Below are 16,754 nucleotides of genomic sequence, written 5' to 3' on the forward strand. Positions count from 1 at the left end.
TACATTGTTGGTTCACTTACCTTTTCCTTTCATTTCCCTTCTAAATGTTTTTTTTCTTTGTCTGAATTTCTCACTTCCTGTTTCTCCTCAGTTCGTTTTCCACTATCATCTGAGCGGTGGATAGCCAGTCAGAACAGCTTACTGAGGAGGAACAGGAAGTGAGAAATTCAGACAAAGAAAATAAAGAAAAAAACATTTAGGGCCAGATTCAGAAAGAAGTTACGGCGTATCTTTTTTCTGTATTCAGAAAACAAGATACGCAGAATTTAGCTAAGATCCGACTGGCGTAAGTCTCTTACGCCGTCGTATCTTAGTTGCATATTTACGCTGGCCGCTAGGTGGCGCTTCCGTCGATTTACGCAAGGAATATGCAATGATTATGCAAATTAGGTAGATACGCCGATTCAGAAACATACGTCCGCCCGGCGCATTTTTTTACGTCGTTTACGTAAGGCTTTTTACGGCGTAAAGTTACCCCTGCTATATGAGGCGTATCCTATGTTAAGTATGGACGTCGGGCCAGCATCACATTTTCCGTCGATTACGTCGTTTGCGTAAGTCGTTCGCGAATAGGGCTGTGCGTAATTTACGTTCACATCTAAAGCATTGACTATTTGCCGGTTAATTTGGAGCATGCGCACTGGGATACGTTCACGGACGGCGAATGCCGTAATTTAAGTGGGGTCGGCCTTCATTACCATACAACACGCCCACTACATGGATAATTTGAATTCCGCCGGCTTACGCCAGACCACATACGCTACGCCGCCTTAACTTAGGGCGCAGGTTCTTTCTGAATACAGAACCTGCCTCACTTAGTTACGGCGGCGTAGCGTATCTGAGATACGCTACGCCCGCACAAATTTACGCCAGACTTTTTGAATCCGGCCCAGAAAAGGGAAATGGAAGGAAAAGGTAAGTGAACCAACAATGCACTAGCTTAAAGGAAGCTATTTAGAAAATAAAAAACAAACCTTTAAACCCCTTTTAGCCTGAACATTGCCTGTTTGCCGAAGGTGCTGGGCGGGATGTGCACTGCACAGTGCATTCTAGGCTCCTAATTGCATATTAGGGCACAGAGCACTGTCAGAGCCCTAATTGGACAAAGTGATGATGACTTTGTCCAATCAGGGATCAGTGCTCATAGTCCCACTCCAAACTAAAAGGTTCTTTCCCACAGGAAGCTTTTGCAGTACTGTATGTTGTTGGAGTGGAGATAGCAGACTCGTTTGGTTCCGAATTCGTTTAACAAATTTTGACAAATTAGTTAATTCCGAAATAACCAAATCTCAGAATTTTTACATTTCTGGATTTTCGGATTTCCAAATTTTTGAATTCCGAATTTTCAAATTTCCGAAATTATGAATTTCCGAAATTTGGACATATGGAAATGTGAAAATTTGAGATTTCGGAAATTTGAAAATTTGAATTTCAGAATTAGAAAATTCTAATATTGGAAATTGGTAAATTAGAAAATTCTGAGTTCTAAAATCGGAAATTTTAGAATTTTCGAATTTCGCATTTTCGAATTCTCCAATTTCTCATTTTGAATTTCTAATTTTCAGATTTTCAAAATTTCGAACTTCAGAATTTCCAAAATCTCGAAAATGTTCAAATTTCCGAATTTCCAAAATTCCGAATTTCCGAATTTCGTATTCCGATTTTCTATACCGCCTGAAAAACTCCTACCCAGCCTTCTCAATGTGAAAGCCCGAAGGCTTTCACACTGAAGCGATGCGCTGGCGGGAGAGAAAAAAATCTGCTGCCAGCAGCATCTTTGGAGCGGTGAGAGGAGTGGTATGTATACCGCTCCTTCACCGCTCCTTTCCATTTAAAACAATGGGAAACCGCGGCAGTATTAACCCTTTATCGGCACGCTAGCAGGGTTTAATACTGCACCGCTAGCGGCTGAATCCCGCGGCAAATCCGACGGTATAGCGCCGATATTTTTAGCGGCTCCCGCCCCAATGTGAAATGGGCCTTAGTGTGAGGTTAGTATAGTCAGGGTGATCTTTAATATTGATTGAACCCTGGGCAAACATTTCACCGGTCTTTGCAACATGCCTGCTAGCAGTACACCACCAGATGTATCAGAAAAAAATACACTCCATGCCACCCACATGCCCAGCTTCTAAATTCCAGCTTGTCCAAATAAGGAAAGCTTGTAAGGAAATCTATTCAAATTTTTTTTTTTCTTTATAAATCTTAGTTTTGCTGCAACAGGTTCTATACACTGTACAAATGTGCCACTTTACAGACAGGCTAAGGGGACCCCCCAGGCACTATATTTAAAATATTTTTTTTTATTGTTTCATTTTAAGCATCATTAAAATTACTGCTCCATCCCTGTCAGCCTCTACTGACAGGAATGATGGTATAACAAAGGGTGTCAACAGGTCCTTGCAACATGTCTTCTAGCAGTACACCACCAGCTGTAGAGTATAGCAGGGAAATTTCTCCCCAGCTGCTGCATCGGAAAACAAAATACACTCCCTGCCACCCACATGCCCAGCGTCTAAATTCCAGCTTGTCCAAATAAAGAAAGCTTGTAGGGAAATCTATTTAGATGTCTTTTTTTTTCTAGCAGAGACCCTAGAGAATAAAATGGTGGTTGTTGCAATATTTTATGTCACAATGCATTTGCGCAGCGGTCTTTCAAATGCAGTTTTTGGGGAACAAAATATTTTAATGAAATTAAAAAAAAAAAAAAGTAAAATTAGCCCAATTTTTTTTTTTGTATAATGAGAAAGATGATGTTACGCCACGAAAATCCTGATCTTTATTATTATTTTTTTTTTTGTTTTTTATTTTTTTTTTTCTTTCTTTTTTTTTTTTTTTTTTTAATACCACCTCAGCTTTTTACCAAATTCTAGAGACCCGCTCATGATTTGATGCTTCTTACGTCTCTATCTGAAGTTTGCATCATATGTGGTATATATTCTGTGCATTCTTACTCTCTTTTTTTTTTTTTAATATATATAGATTGGTGTACATATCAATATAGATACCGACCGGCTGTATGGGCGTCCAGGTCATGACCCCGCTGTTTTTCCCCTTACGTCCCATATTGGCTGGTCGAGACTAAATTGTCCTATATCAAGAAGACACTTGTATTTTTTTTTTTTTTTTTTTTAAATTGCGCCCTCCCCTCCCTCCCCCTCATGGCTCCCAGGAATCACCCGACTGTCTCTTAGAAAAAGAAAAAAAAAAAAGAAAGCAATCCAAAAAAAAGGAAGAGGACTTGGCCTCAACTATTCAGCTGGGGATATACTAGGGAAAGGAATAATACAATTAGAAAAAGGGCCAAAGAGGGCACGAGACCTATGTATTGCTCTTAAAAGTAACGAAGGGTGGGATGACAATATTTGCAAGACCCTTACATATAACTAGTATCAATCAGACCCTGACTCTTTCTGCATAGCTCCATGTTTTTTTATATTCCTTCCATTTACCCCATTTCTCCCTATGTTCACTGTTTTTCTCTAAATACCTATCCTTTAACTCCTCTAATCTATACGTTTCCTCCACCGCATCTATCCAACTCCAGATATGTGGGCTTTCCATCTCCTGCCACTTCTTGGGTATTAGTCTCTTGGCTGCATTTAAAAGGTGGGGGAGTAGAGACTGCTTGTATTTTTTTATGCCCTCTTGGCTGCCGTGAAAGAGGACGACCCACGGGTCTTTCTTAATCTCCTCTCCCGTGATAGTCTTTATTTGGCTCAGTATTATGTCCCAATACGTTTGGATCTTAGGACATAGCCACCATAAATGGGCCATCGTACCTCTTTCTGGGCAGCCCCTCCAGCAGTTTGCGGTCTGACCTGCTTTAAATTTATTTGCTTTGTCCGGGGTAATATACCATCCTGAGAGGCACTTATAATTTGCTTCGGCTGTTCGTATATCTATTGCAGATGAGTGGGTTAATTGAGTGATCCTCTGAACAGTGTTAGTCCCCCTCGTGACCCCTAATTCTCTTTCCCATTTATCTATAAAGGGTGCTTCACCCTGAGTTCCTAACTTAACCAATAACCCATACAATTTAGTGATTGTGCCCTTAGAATTCTTAGATTTACAAATTTTTTCGAGTGAGGTCAGCTCCGCCTCCGTCCGTAGTGGGCGGGGGAGGTGCCGCACAAAGTGAGTCAACTGGTGATAGTGCCACCTATCCAGATTCCAATAGTCCGTTTTGGCCTTCAAATCTTCATAGGTCATTATCTCACCATTTTTAATGATATCCCCTAGGTGCACTGTGTCTCTCCTAATCCAGTTCCCTCCTATTTTTTTTTCCCCGGGTGGGAAATAAGGATTGTCTTTTAGATTAATTAAAGGGGAATTAAATTTACCTTCTAATTGTGCCTGCGTCCTGTCCCACATTCTTAAAGTGTCCCGTGTTATATCGTGAATTTTGTGATTTAATACTCTGTGTTGTGCTGGGATCCAGATAATATTATTCAAGTGATTATTTGTCAGCGCTTTCTCAATTTGCACCCACCTTTTATCTGTCCTGTCCCGAGCCCACTCTACCGCACGCGATAAGACAGCTGCCTTGTAATAACTTTTGATATCCGGTACAGCCAGACCGCCGAGTGGCTTGCCCTGTTTTATTATGGAGAGGGATATTCTATGCTTTTTATTTTTCCAGACGTAATTTAGTAACAGGGTGTTAAGGATTCTCAGAAATTGCTGAGGGAGAGCAATTGGGACTAATAAAAATTTATAGAGGATTTTAGGGACTACTACCATCTTCAACATGTTTATACGTCCGATCCATGATATGGGTTTATTGATCGTTCTTTTTAGTTCACTCTTGATCTCATTTAATAGGGGAATATAATTTATTTTATACATCTTCTGTATTGTGTTGGCAAGTTTTATTCCTAGATACTTAAGTTCTTTAGTCCATGGAAACTCGCATACTTCCTTAACTAAATGTACCTCCCTTTTATTTAGGTTAATGTTCAGGATTTCAGATTTGTTTACGTTAATTTTAAAGTTGGAGATGGCGCCGTATTGTTGCAGCACTCTAATAAGCTTAGGGATAGATTTAACTGGGTTGGTTACATAAAATAGTATATCATCGGCAAAGGCCGATAATTTGTGTTCCTCCCCTTCAACTCTCACTCCATTGATGTCCGGGTCATTACGAATAGTGGCCAACAGCGGCTCTAGGGATAGGATAAAGAGGAGGGGAGACAATGGACATCCCTGTCTCGTCCCGTTTTTCATCTCGAAGGGTTCCGATAATGTGCCATTAATTTTTATTTGCGCAGTAGGGAAGTGATATAATGTTTTAATCCAGCGGGACATCCTGCTTCCTATTCCCATGGCTTTGAGGGTTTCCATCATGAGCCCCCAGTCTACCCTGTCGAATGCTTTTTCAGCATCAACTGACAGGAATAGACCTGGGGGCTCGTTCTGCCTTATAGTCTGGAGCAGAAGGATTGCCCTTAGGCTATTATCTTTGCCCTCTCTGTTGGGCACAAAGCCTACCTGGTCGGGGTGCACCAATGAGTGCATGACCTCTCTCAGGCGGCCCGCCAGAATTTTTGCAAAAATTTTGATGTCTGTGTTTAACAGAGAGATAGGCCTGTATCCCGAACAGAGAGAACTATCCTTGCCTTCCTTCAAAATTATTGCAACCACTGCTGCTATAGCTCCACTACTAGTTTCAAATTCCGATCCCAATCCATTAAAATAATTACACAGCCTCGGTATCAGGATGTTACTAAATCTCTTATAATAGAAGGTGGAAAACCCGTCCGGTCCTGGGCTCTTTCCACCAGTGGTGGAATTTATGGCCCTTTTTATTTCATCCTCGGTTATGGACCGATCCATGGTCAGGCTTTCCACCTCCTCTAATCTAGGAAGTCCTGCATTATCAAGGAACTCTCGGGTCTCCTCCTCCCTTTCCCCTGCTTGCCGACCTGGGTGTTTTATTGTATATAGGTCCTCGTAATATTTTTTAAATGTGTCCGCGATTTCGCAAGTTGCGTGAACCAATTTCCCATCTTTACCCTTAATTTTCTCGATATAATTCCTAGCTTTCTTTTTTTGAGCCATTTTAGCTAAAAATTTACTTGGTTTGTTTCCCCATATGTACCTCTCTTTGGTGATGCAGTTAAGTTTATACCTTGCTTCTTGTTCCATGATCTCCTTGAGTGCGTCTCTTTTTAGAATTAAATTATGGTAGGTCGCTTTTGATCTCAGCGCTTTGTGTTCGTGTTCCAGGGTCTCTATCTCTTTCCTTAGGGTGATAGCTTTGCTTTTTCTCTCTTTTTTTTTTTTTGCACCCTCGGCAATTAAGATCCCTCTAATAAAGGCTTTATGCGTCTCCCAGAGGGTTGCGCTGGTAATCCCCTCTGTGTCATTCGTGCGGAAGAATTGTTTTAATTCTGCCTCCACCCTACTTCCCCCTCCTTCATCGTGGATCAGGCTATCATCCAGGCGCCACATCGGCCGCTGTCTCCTTTGCGTAGTTAATGAAATTTTCATAGAGACAGGGGCATGGTCCGATATAGTCATAATTCCAATTTCTGTCTCCGTAATAGCGTCAATCAACCTGTGGTCCGCCAGGATGTAATCGATCCTGGAGTATGTTCCGTGGGGGGGGGGAGAAAAATGTGTAGTCATGTTCATTTGGATGGTTAATCCGCCAGACATCTACTAGTTGACAGTCATGGAGCTTATGTTTGATTCTCTGTAAATGTACATTTTTTGTCTCCCTCCCACGGAACGTACTATCTTCTGTTGGATTCAAAACAAAGTTTAAATCCCCCATCAGGATAGTAAATCCCTCGGCAAAGTTGTTCAATTTTCCCAGAGTTTTATTTAGATATTGGGTTGGGTGTGCGTTAGGGGCGTATATATTGGCTAAGGTGTAAATAATATTTTCAATCCTTATTTTGAGAAACAAGAATCTCCCATCTGGGTCAGTCATCCTTGCCTCCAAGGTAAACCCGAGCCCTCTTGTAAACCCAATTGCAACTCCCCTTGCACGTTTTGAGATGGAGTCGCTGTAGAACCAATTGGGGTATGCCGGGGAGTAAAGCTTAATATTAGCATCCAGGGTCAGGTGAGATTCTTGGATAAACACTACGTCCGCTCTTAGTTGTTCAATCTCTGCTAAGACCTTTAGTCTTTTACCTACAGAGTTTAATCCCTTTACATTATAGGATAAAAATTTTACTTCTGTCATTTCCCATAACTAAGTCCCCTCCTTAAGCAAACAAGACTTTTCAGGCTGATCCCTGGGAGCCATAATCCCCTTCCCACCCCCCCTCCCCCCCCCCCCCCCCCCCCCCCCCGCCCCCCCCCTACCCAGGCCAGATCATTGCCCCTGAACCGTAGGGATCCTTGGTATCCCCTACCCATCGGTTCTTGTGGATGAGGTGTGACACCCCACGCCCCTCCCTCCTGTTCTCACAGGGCCAGATCTTATGTGGGAGGGGTTATGGATCTGCCCTCCTTGTGTCCTTCTTTATTCACCCCCCGACCCTCTCTCCCCCCCCCCCATCCTGTAGAGTCGCCACGTTCACGACCGCCCCTATGGGCGGGCTATTATCTAACAACTATTCCACCCATCCTGGCAGTTCTATGACCGGCATGTCCAATTTATGGCAGAATCCTGCAAGTTCCTCGGGGAATATTAATTTCGCTGACACTCCCTCTTTGTGCCCTATCAAGCAGGCCGGAAAGCCCCATTGGTAGTTTATGTTGAGTTGGCGCATCTGTTCCAAGAGAGGTTTTAGGTGTCTTCTTCTGGCCAGGGTTTCCCAGGCCAGATCCGTGAAGATCTGGATCTCCCTGCCATCATAGGATAAGGGAGGTTTTCTTCTCAATTTTGTCCAAATTCTCTCTTTGTCTTCAAAATGTCTAAACCTCACAATTATATCCCTGTGCCAATTCCCTCCTCCCTCCCTCATCCTCCCCACACGATGGACCCGTTCTATTTTGAGGGGACCTTCCGAGGCATTATCAAGGAGGGGGAGGAGCAAATCATCGAGAATTTTCCTCAAGTCTTCGCCCTTCTCCTCCTTGACAGAACGTAATCTTAAATTTTGCCTTCTATTGCGGTTCTCTTGGTCTTCGAGACGATATTGCAGCCATCTCTGATTTTGTTTCATAGCCAAATGTTGAATTTTCAATTCATTTAAATCCCGGTCCTGTTTTTCTATTTTTTTCTCGGCCTCCTCTACCCGTTCCAAAATATGAAATAAGTCCGTTCTCAATGTACTGATTTCCTCTTTTATAACATTCTCCAATCCCTTTAACATTGCCGCCATTTCGCCCGTAGTTGGGATGTGAGAGTCCAAGCTATGTTCTTCCACTTGGCTAGCTACATGCTCCAATTCTGTTAAGGTATCTGCTATTGGGGATGCTGCCCCCCCTCCTCCCTTTTTGTTTACCCCCATTTTTTCTGTTTTTTTAATTGGACCTGGGCTCTTTGAGCTCCCGCCCGGTGTCATGTAGTGTCTAATCGTAGTGGGGGAGGGGATATCCTTTGGGGCTTTAGAAGCAGCCCCCCTTGTTGATTTATTCATTATATGTTTCCTTGTCGCTCTGATGCGTTTCCCCAGTTTGAGCGGAACGTGAGGGGTCTCGAACCCCCCTCCCTTCTTTTTTTTTTTTTTTTTTTTTTCAGGGCAGGGCAGTTTTTGTTGCTCACTGAGGCATGAGTTCCTAAGGGTAGGAAAGGTTTTTTTTTTTTTTTTTTTTTTTTCCTTAGTCAGAAATTGCCACCCGACATTAACAGAAGTTATTAGGGGTTCCGGGGATTGGCCCGTTATCCTCAGATGGGCATTGGGGAGGAAGGTCAGCCTCTCTCTATTTTTAGGAGTGTTGCACTCCCCAATTCAAAAAAAAAAAAAAAAAAAAACCCCTTCTTGAGGGATTCTCGGCGTATTCCTCTAGAGTATAAGTAATAAGGCGGACTACCCACGATCCCCCCAAGATTGCTCTCCGCTTCTCAGGTTTCTGATGCCCTGGGCAAACAAAATAAACCTGCCCGATGGGCCAGGCCGAACCCGGGGGGGTAAAAACTTCACAGGTGCCCCTGCTGATGCCTCCGTTCAGCCCCCCCGTAATTTGGCAGCTCCTTTCAAGGGTGGGAACAGAAGTCTCCTGATAAGCTGAGACGTTTACACCTTGCACCCGCGTTTTTTTTTTTTTGTTTTTTTTTTTTTTTTAATTGATAGCCAGCCTTATTTTTTATAATTGGGAGAGTTTATACAAAGCCCCCTGCTGTTCACACCCATGCTCCGGGACAACTCCCTTTACCAAGTTAATTATGGTTTGCGGGGGTATGTAATGTCTCTGGGGTAACAGATACACTTCCGCTCTCCCACCCAAATCTATATCAACGGAGTTTAAGCTGAGGCCCCATAAACCTATGGGCTATGAATACTTAAGTTCACATATAAGTACAATATGAGGGGGGGAGGCAGAGAAAAATACTGGTGCAGTACAATGTTCCTACTGTAGCCACTATTATGCTATGCAGAATATAAGCAGTTACTCAGTTCATCCTTGTTGATTACTTCCACACGTTAACAGTATGCATATGCAGGGCCACTAGGAATAAGGTAAATTATCCCAGCATTATTAATACCTATCCCCAGCCTTCAGGGTATTAGTCCTTGCTCCATGGGTTTCACTGTTCTGGTCTTATGGGGAGACATAGAAAGAATAGGATCCATATTACCTTATAGTTGCCCAACCAATGGGATATCCTGTACTCACTGCCGAGAAGAGGGGGGAGATAGGCAGCAGACAGGAGTGCTGCAAGTGAGAGCTTCCTGTGTTCAGCCCGTCTTGTGGCTAATCTGCTGTCTCCCGGAGAGGCACGGGGGGGGGGGCGGAGGGTGCAGGCTATCGGATGGCGGCGAAAGCTGGTCTTTTCCGCTGTAGGAGGGCTGGCCCCTCGGTGAGCTCCCTCACTGCGGCGCGATCGCTGCACATGGAGCACCGCCGGGTCTAGGTCCCTCCATCCTCCTCCAGGTCAGATCCATAGCGTGGGCCGCCGCTCCCTCAGACGTGCGTGCTTCACGTGCACCACGTCATGCCTGACCTGATCTTTATTATAACAAAAGAATTTTTTTTTCTCAGTTTAGCCAGAATCGTGCAGCTCTATTGTATAGGTAATAATTAATAATAATTCACCCTCATGCTACCTGCGAGTTAAAAGACCTTTATATATATATATATATATATGAGAATGAACACACCTATGCCGTGTTAATTACTATCCGCAGATCATCAACATGTGACCTTCACGTCTGTTGCGCTGCCTTTTACGTCACAGAGAGGGTACACTTTGGAATTTGTACATCATATACTAATAGGTGGATTGGCTATAGGCTGTAAATAGTACATTCCTCTGTGTTTTGCTGGCCAAACCCAATGTAATTATCTAATTCTGTCATAAAAGGATCACTGCACCCATAAGTAATATATATATATATATATATATATATATATATATATATACGGTAGCTTGAAAAAGTATTCACACCCCTTGACATTTTCCACATTTTGTCATGTTACAATCAAAAAGGTACATAATTGTCAAGCGGAAGAAAAATTATAAATGTCTTTCCAACACTGTAAAAATAAATATCTGAAAAGTGTGGTGTACATTTGCATACAGCCCCCCTTACTCTGATACCCCTAACTAAAATCTAGTGGAACCAATTGCCTTCAGAAGCCACCTAATTAGTAAATAGAGTCTACCTGTGTGTAATTTAATCTCAGTATAAATACAGCTGTTCTGTGAAGCCCTCATAGGTTTGTTCAGGGCCCATCCATTAAGGGTGCATGGGCACCGCCTCCCCTGTCCATCCGCCGCCTTCCCTGTCAATGCATCCGGCCCCTTTCAGCACACCGGCGCATGGATTACGATGCGGAGGGGTAATTTTTTTGGCTCTGATAGGCTTTAAAATAGGGTGGGCTTGGGTCGCAGAGAATGCAAACAAAGCCCACCCAGGTGTGCTACAACAGTGAATATATATTCACTGTTGTAACATTGATCCTCCTCCCGGCCAATCAGGAAGCTGGTTTTGACACCGGTCACCTGATTGGGTGAAAGGACTGGTGATCCTATTGGATGCCTAGAATGAGAGGAATCAGAGCCGCTGCACGCTGCCCGCCAGCCGCCGCGATGGGGTAAGTGCCGGCAAACAGCGGGGGGGGGGGTTGTATGCCAATCAGGGGGGGGTAATTGTGTGCCACTCAGGGGGGTAGTTGTGTGCCGCTCGGGGGGGGGTGGATGGTTGTTTGCTGCCCCCCCCCCACAGAAAAAAAACACCAGCAGCCACTGGGTTTGTTAGAGAACCTTAGTGTACAAACAGCATCATGAAGGGCAAGGAACACACCAGACAGGTCAGGGATAACGTTGTGAAGTTTAAAGCAGCGTTAGTTTATAAAAAATATATCCCAAGTTTTGAACATCTCATGGAGCTCTGTTCAATCCATCATCCGAAAATGGAAAGAGTATGGCACAACTGCAAACCTACAAAGACATGGCCGTCCACCTAAACTGACAGGCCGGGCAAGGAGAGCATTAATCAGAGAAGCAGCCAAGAGGCCCATGGTAACTCTGGAGGAGCTGCAGAGATCCACAGCTCAGGTGGGAGAATCTGTCCACAGGACAACTATTAGTTGTGTTCTCTACAAATCTGCCCTTTATGGAAGAGTGACAAGAAGAAAGACATTGTTGAAAGAAAGCCATAAGAAGTCCTGTTTGCAGTTTGTGAGAAGCCATGTGGAGGACACAGCAAACATGTGGAAGAAGGTGCTCTGGTCAGATGAGACCAAAATGTAACTTTTTGGTCTAAAAGCAAAACTCTATGGCCCGGATTCACAGAGAGCAGGCGCACATTATGCCGCCGTAGTGCAAATAATATACGCTATGCCGACACAGTGCAGAGAGGCAAGCACGGAATTCACAAAGCCAGTGCTCCCAAAACTGTGCTGGGTTTCTAAGGCGTAAGCCGGCGTAGATGGAAGTGGGCGTGAGCCATGCAAATGAGGCGTGACCCCATGCAAATGATGGGCCGAGCGCCAGACAAGTACGAATAACGAACCGCGCATCCCTCTGCGCATGCTCACATCCACGTCGGAAACAACTGCCTAAGATACGCCGGATCACTGTGTACGCCATTAGCGTAACCTATGCCCAGCCAGACCCACGTCCAATGTAAAATACGTAAATTACGCCGGCTTGGGTTCCCTGGTGCAGCCCTTTGCATGGCTGCTGCTGAGTTACACCTCCTTTATGGGGCATAACTTTACGCCGGACGTATAACTTACGCGCACTGCGTCGGGCGCACGTACGTTCGTGAATCGGTGTAGTTTCTGTATTTGCATATTTGAATGGCTGATCAATGTGAGCGCCACCATGCGTCCAACGTAAATGTGCGCCCACCCTACGCCGGCGTAGACAAGTTACGTCGGCAGGATGAAGCCTGTTTTTCGGCGCATCTTAGTTTGTGGGTCCGGCGCACGGATACGCCGGCGCATATTTGCACTTACGAGGCGTATCTGGAGATACGTTGGCGCAAGTGCTTTGTGAATCCGGGCCTATGTGTGGGGGAAAACTAACACTGCACATCACCCTGAACACACCATCCCCACTGTGAGACATGGTGGTGGCAGCATCGTGTTGTAGGAATGCTTTTCTTCAGCAGGGACAGGAAAGCTGGTCAGAGTTGATGGGAAGATGGATGGAGACAAATACAGGGCAATCTTAGAAGAAAACCTGTCAGAGTCTTTAAAAGACTTGAGACTGGGGCGGAGGTTCACCTTCCAGCAGGACAACGACCCCAAACATACAGCCAGAGCTACAATGGAATGGTTTAGATCAAGGAATATTCATGTGTTAGAATGGCCCAGTCACAGTCCAGACCTAAATCCAATTGAGAATCTGTGGCAAGACTTGAAAATTGCTTTTCACAGACGCTCTCCATCCAATCTGACAGAGCTTGAGATATTGTACAAAGAAGAATGACATCCCCAAAAAAACTTGCAGCTGTAATTGCAGTGAAAGGGGGTTCTACAAAGTATTGACTCAGGGGGGCGCTATACAAATGTACACCACACTTTTCACATATTTATTTGTAAAAAAAAAAAATGAAAAAACATTTATCATTTTCCTTCCACTTCACAATTATGTGCCACTTTGTGTTGGTCTATCACATAAAATCCCAATAAGATACATTTACGTTTTTGTTTGTAACATGACAGAATGTGGAAAATTTTAAGGGGTATGAATATTTTCTCAAGGCACTGTATTTTCATTTTTTTTTCTTATATTTATTGATGCATTGACATATTGGTTTCATATTTACTTTACTGATAAATTAAAATCAGTGTATTTATTTATTAAGATTTATATTTTTTTATCCACTGGGATGGTTATGGTGTGTTTGAGCTTTGGGGTGCACACCCTAATGCAATAGACTGCGCACACCTATTGTTGTGATCAGTTGTGGCTGCAGTGAGCACTATGGTTTTTTTCCCCCTATTTTTTTCTGAGGTATACACAAGGTAAAGAGTTGGAGATTGTAATTCCGGGTTTAATCTGTTCAGCACTGTTAGACCTCCTGTAGTGCCTGGGCACACCCTAATCACCATGTGCGTTGCCGATTTCCCCTACTTCCTGGGCTTTCCCCCCTCCCCCCCCCCCCTGCAGTGCTGCTGGCTTTCCTCCTCTCCTCTCCCCCCGGATGCTGCAGGGGATGTTTCAGGATGGAGAACTGGGGAAGGGGCTAGTAAATAGTACCTTTTCTAAATGAACACAGAGAACACACTGTTTACTATGCTTCAGTTTGTGAATGAACAGGAAGCCTCTCAGCACAGAGCACTTCCAATTCATTCACTGCTCCGTGCAGCTGAGGCTGCAGAGAAAGGCAGGCTTGTTTGAGCTTTGGGGTGCACACCCTAATGCAATAGACTGCGCGCACCTATTGATGTGCTCAGTTGTGGCTGCAGTGAGCACTATGGTATTTTTATACAAGGTAAAGAGTTGGAGATTGTAATTCCGGGTTTAATCTGTTCAGCGCTGTTAGACCTCCTGTAGTTTAGGTCTTCTGTTAAGGTGGGCAGGATTAGAGCACATGGTGCAAGGGTCCACATCTTGAAGACCACATGGAAAAACAAAGTGGAAAATTGTATTATTGAGTGTTTTTTATTTTATTTATTTTTTTAAAGTTTTTTTCAGCACAGTACATAATAAATAAATGAATACATACATTATATTCCAATGCCATTATTCATTTGGTTTAAATAGAAACTTGGGAGGACAAAGTGGAAGATTGTATTATTGAGTGTTTTTTTTTTTTTACTTTTTACCATGGATTACATCACGTGTGTGTGTGTGTGTGTGGTTCTGTTTATTTATTTATTTATTTTTTCCTTTCTTTTAAATATTTATGGTCATTTAGGGATTGTTATTGGACACTGGAAGACACTTAAATCGATAATTTCATTTTTGTTTGATCTTTATAATCATATTTCTGTTTATGTGTGCTTTAACTCTATGTTTGTATTTACTATAGAAACAAAATAAAAAATAAAAAAATTCCCAAAAATTTCAGCACAGTACATAAATAAATAAATGAATAAATAAATTATATTCCAATGCCACTATTCATTTGGTTTAAATAGCAACTTGGGAGGACAAAGTGGAAGATTGTATTATTGAGTGTTTTTTTTTTTTTGTTTTGTTTTTTTCACGCATTACATCACGTGTGTGTGGTTCTGCTTTTTTTTTTTTTTCTTTCTTTCTTTCTTTCTTTTGAAGTTTTATGGGAATTGTTAATGGACACTGGAATTCACTTATATAATCAATTTCATATTTGTGTGATCTTTATAATCATATTTCTGTTTATGTGTGCTTTAACTCTATGGGCCAGATTCACAGACATTTAGACTTGCGCGGCGTATCAGAGATACGCTACGCCGCCGTACTTTACTTGGCGTACTTTCAAATCCACAAAGATTACGCGCCGTAAGTTACGGCGGCGTAGTGTATTTCTGGCGGCGGAATTCAAATCGGCGGGTAGGGGGCGGGTTTCATTTAAATGAAGCGCGCCCCCGCGCCGATTGAACTGCGCATGCTCCGTTTTGAATTTTCCCACCGTGCTTTGCGCGAAATGACGTCGCAACAACGTAATTTTTAGAACTTTGACGTGACATCTTACGCAAAAAAAAAATTTTGACGCGGGAACGACGGCCATACTTAACATGGCATGACTAACTATACGCCGCAAAATACCAGCCCTAACTATACGCCGGAAAAACCCGACTACAGACGACGTTAGAAAATGCGACGGCCGCGCGTACGTTCGTGGATCGTCGTAAATCCCTAATTTGCATACCCGACGCGGAAAACGACGCAAACTCCACCCAGCGGGCGCCAAAGTATTGCACCTCCGATCCGAAGGCGTACGCCTGTCGGATCGAGCCCAGAAGCCATCGTATCTTGGTTTGGGGATTCAAACTAAAGATACGACGCGGGAAATTTGAAAGTACGCCGGCGTATCAGTAGATACGCCGGCGTACTTCGTCTGTGGATCTGGCCCTATGTTTGTATTTACTATAGAAGCAAATAAAAAAGTTTGTTTTTTCAAATTTTTTTGCTTTTGGGCGTCACAGTGCCCACAAGCAAGATGGACCCGTTCAGGAAAGAATTTTATAAATTACTTTTTACTGCAGAATGACAAAGCGGAGGGCTAGTAAAATTGGACACGTGAGTAAACTATTAATGATATACCGAGCGGCAGATGCACATAAAAAAATCCCGCGGAACCCCCGCTTTAATGCTCACTGAAAGACAACTATATCATCAATTTCATATTTGTGTGATCTTTATTATCATATTTCTGTTTATGTGTGCTTTAACTCTATGTTTGTATTTACTTTAGAAACAAACATTTATTTTTTATTTTTGTAGCACAGTATCTAATAAACAAATTAAAGCGGAGTTCCGGCCACAATTTCACTTTTTAAATATAAATACCCCTGTAATACACAAGCTTAATGTATTCTAGTAAAGTTAGTCTGTAAACTAAGGTCCGTTTTGTTAGGTTGTTACAGCATTTAGACACTTTATAAAATAGAAATTGACTGGGGCCATCTTAAGTGTGGGCATCATGAAGCCAGACTGTATGACTTCCTGGATTTCAGCCTTGCAGATCTCGCACATGCTCAGTGCTGCACAAGCAGTGTAATAGGTTTCAAATCAGGTTTCAGCACCTGTACTGTCCAAGTCACATGATTCGTTAAGACAGACGACGTTAGAAAATGCGACGGCCACGCGTACGTTCGTGGATCGTCGTAAATCCCTAATTTGCATACCCGACGCGGAAAACGACGCAAACTCCACCCAGCGGGCGCCAAAGTATTGCACCTCCGATCCGAAGGCGTACGCCTGTCGGATCGAGCCCAGAAGCCATCGTATCTTGGTTTGGGGATTCAAACTAAAGATACGACGCGGGAAATTTGAAAGTACGCCGGCGTATCAGTAGATACGCCGGCGTACTTCGTCTGTGGATCTGGCCCTATGTTTGTATTTACTATAGAAGCAAATAAAAAAGTTTGTTTTTTTCAAATTTTTTTGCTTTTTTTCAGCACTGTACATAATAAATAAATGAATTAATAAATTATATTCCAATGTCACTATTTTGTTTTGTTTAACCACTTCCATACCAGGTACTTACGCAGCTTCCCGCCCAAGCCAATTTTCAGCTTTCAGCACT

General features: G+C 43.1%; 1 protein-coding gene across 2 annotated transcripts in view; it reads left to right on the plus strand.

Moving 5' to 3' along the window:
• The window catches only part of LOC120933465 (mucin-17-like), a 55,646-nt gene that overhangs the window by 4,149 nt on the left and 34,743 nt on the right, over positions 1 to 16,754 (plus strand). The gene's annotated exons all lie outside the window — the stretch shown is intronic.

Source organism: Rana temporaria, chromosome 3 (assembly GCF_905171775.1).
Source record: "Rana temporaria chromosome 3, aRanTem1.1, whole genome shotgun sequence".
NCBI classification, from domain to species: Eukaryota; Metazoa; Chordata; class Amphibia; order Anura; family Ranidae; genus Rana; species Rana temporaria.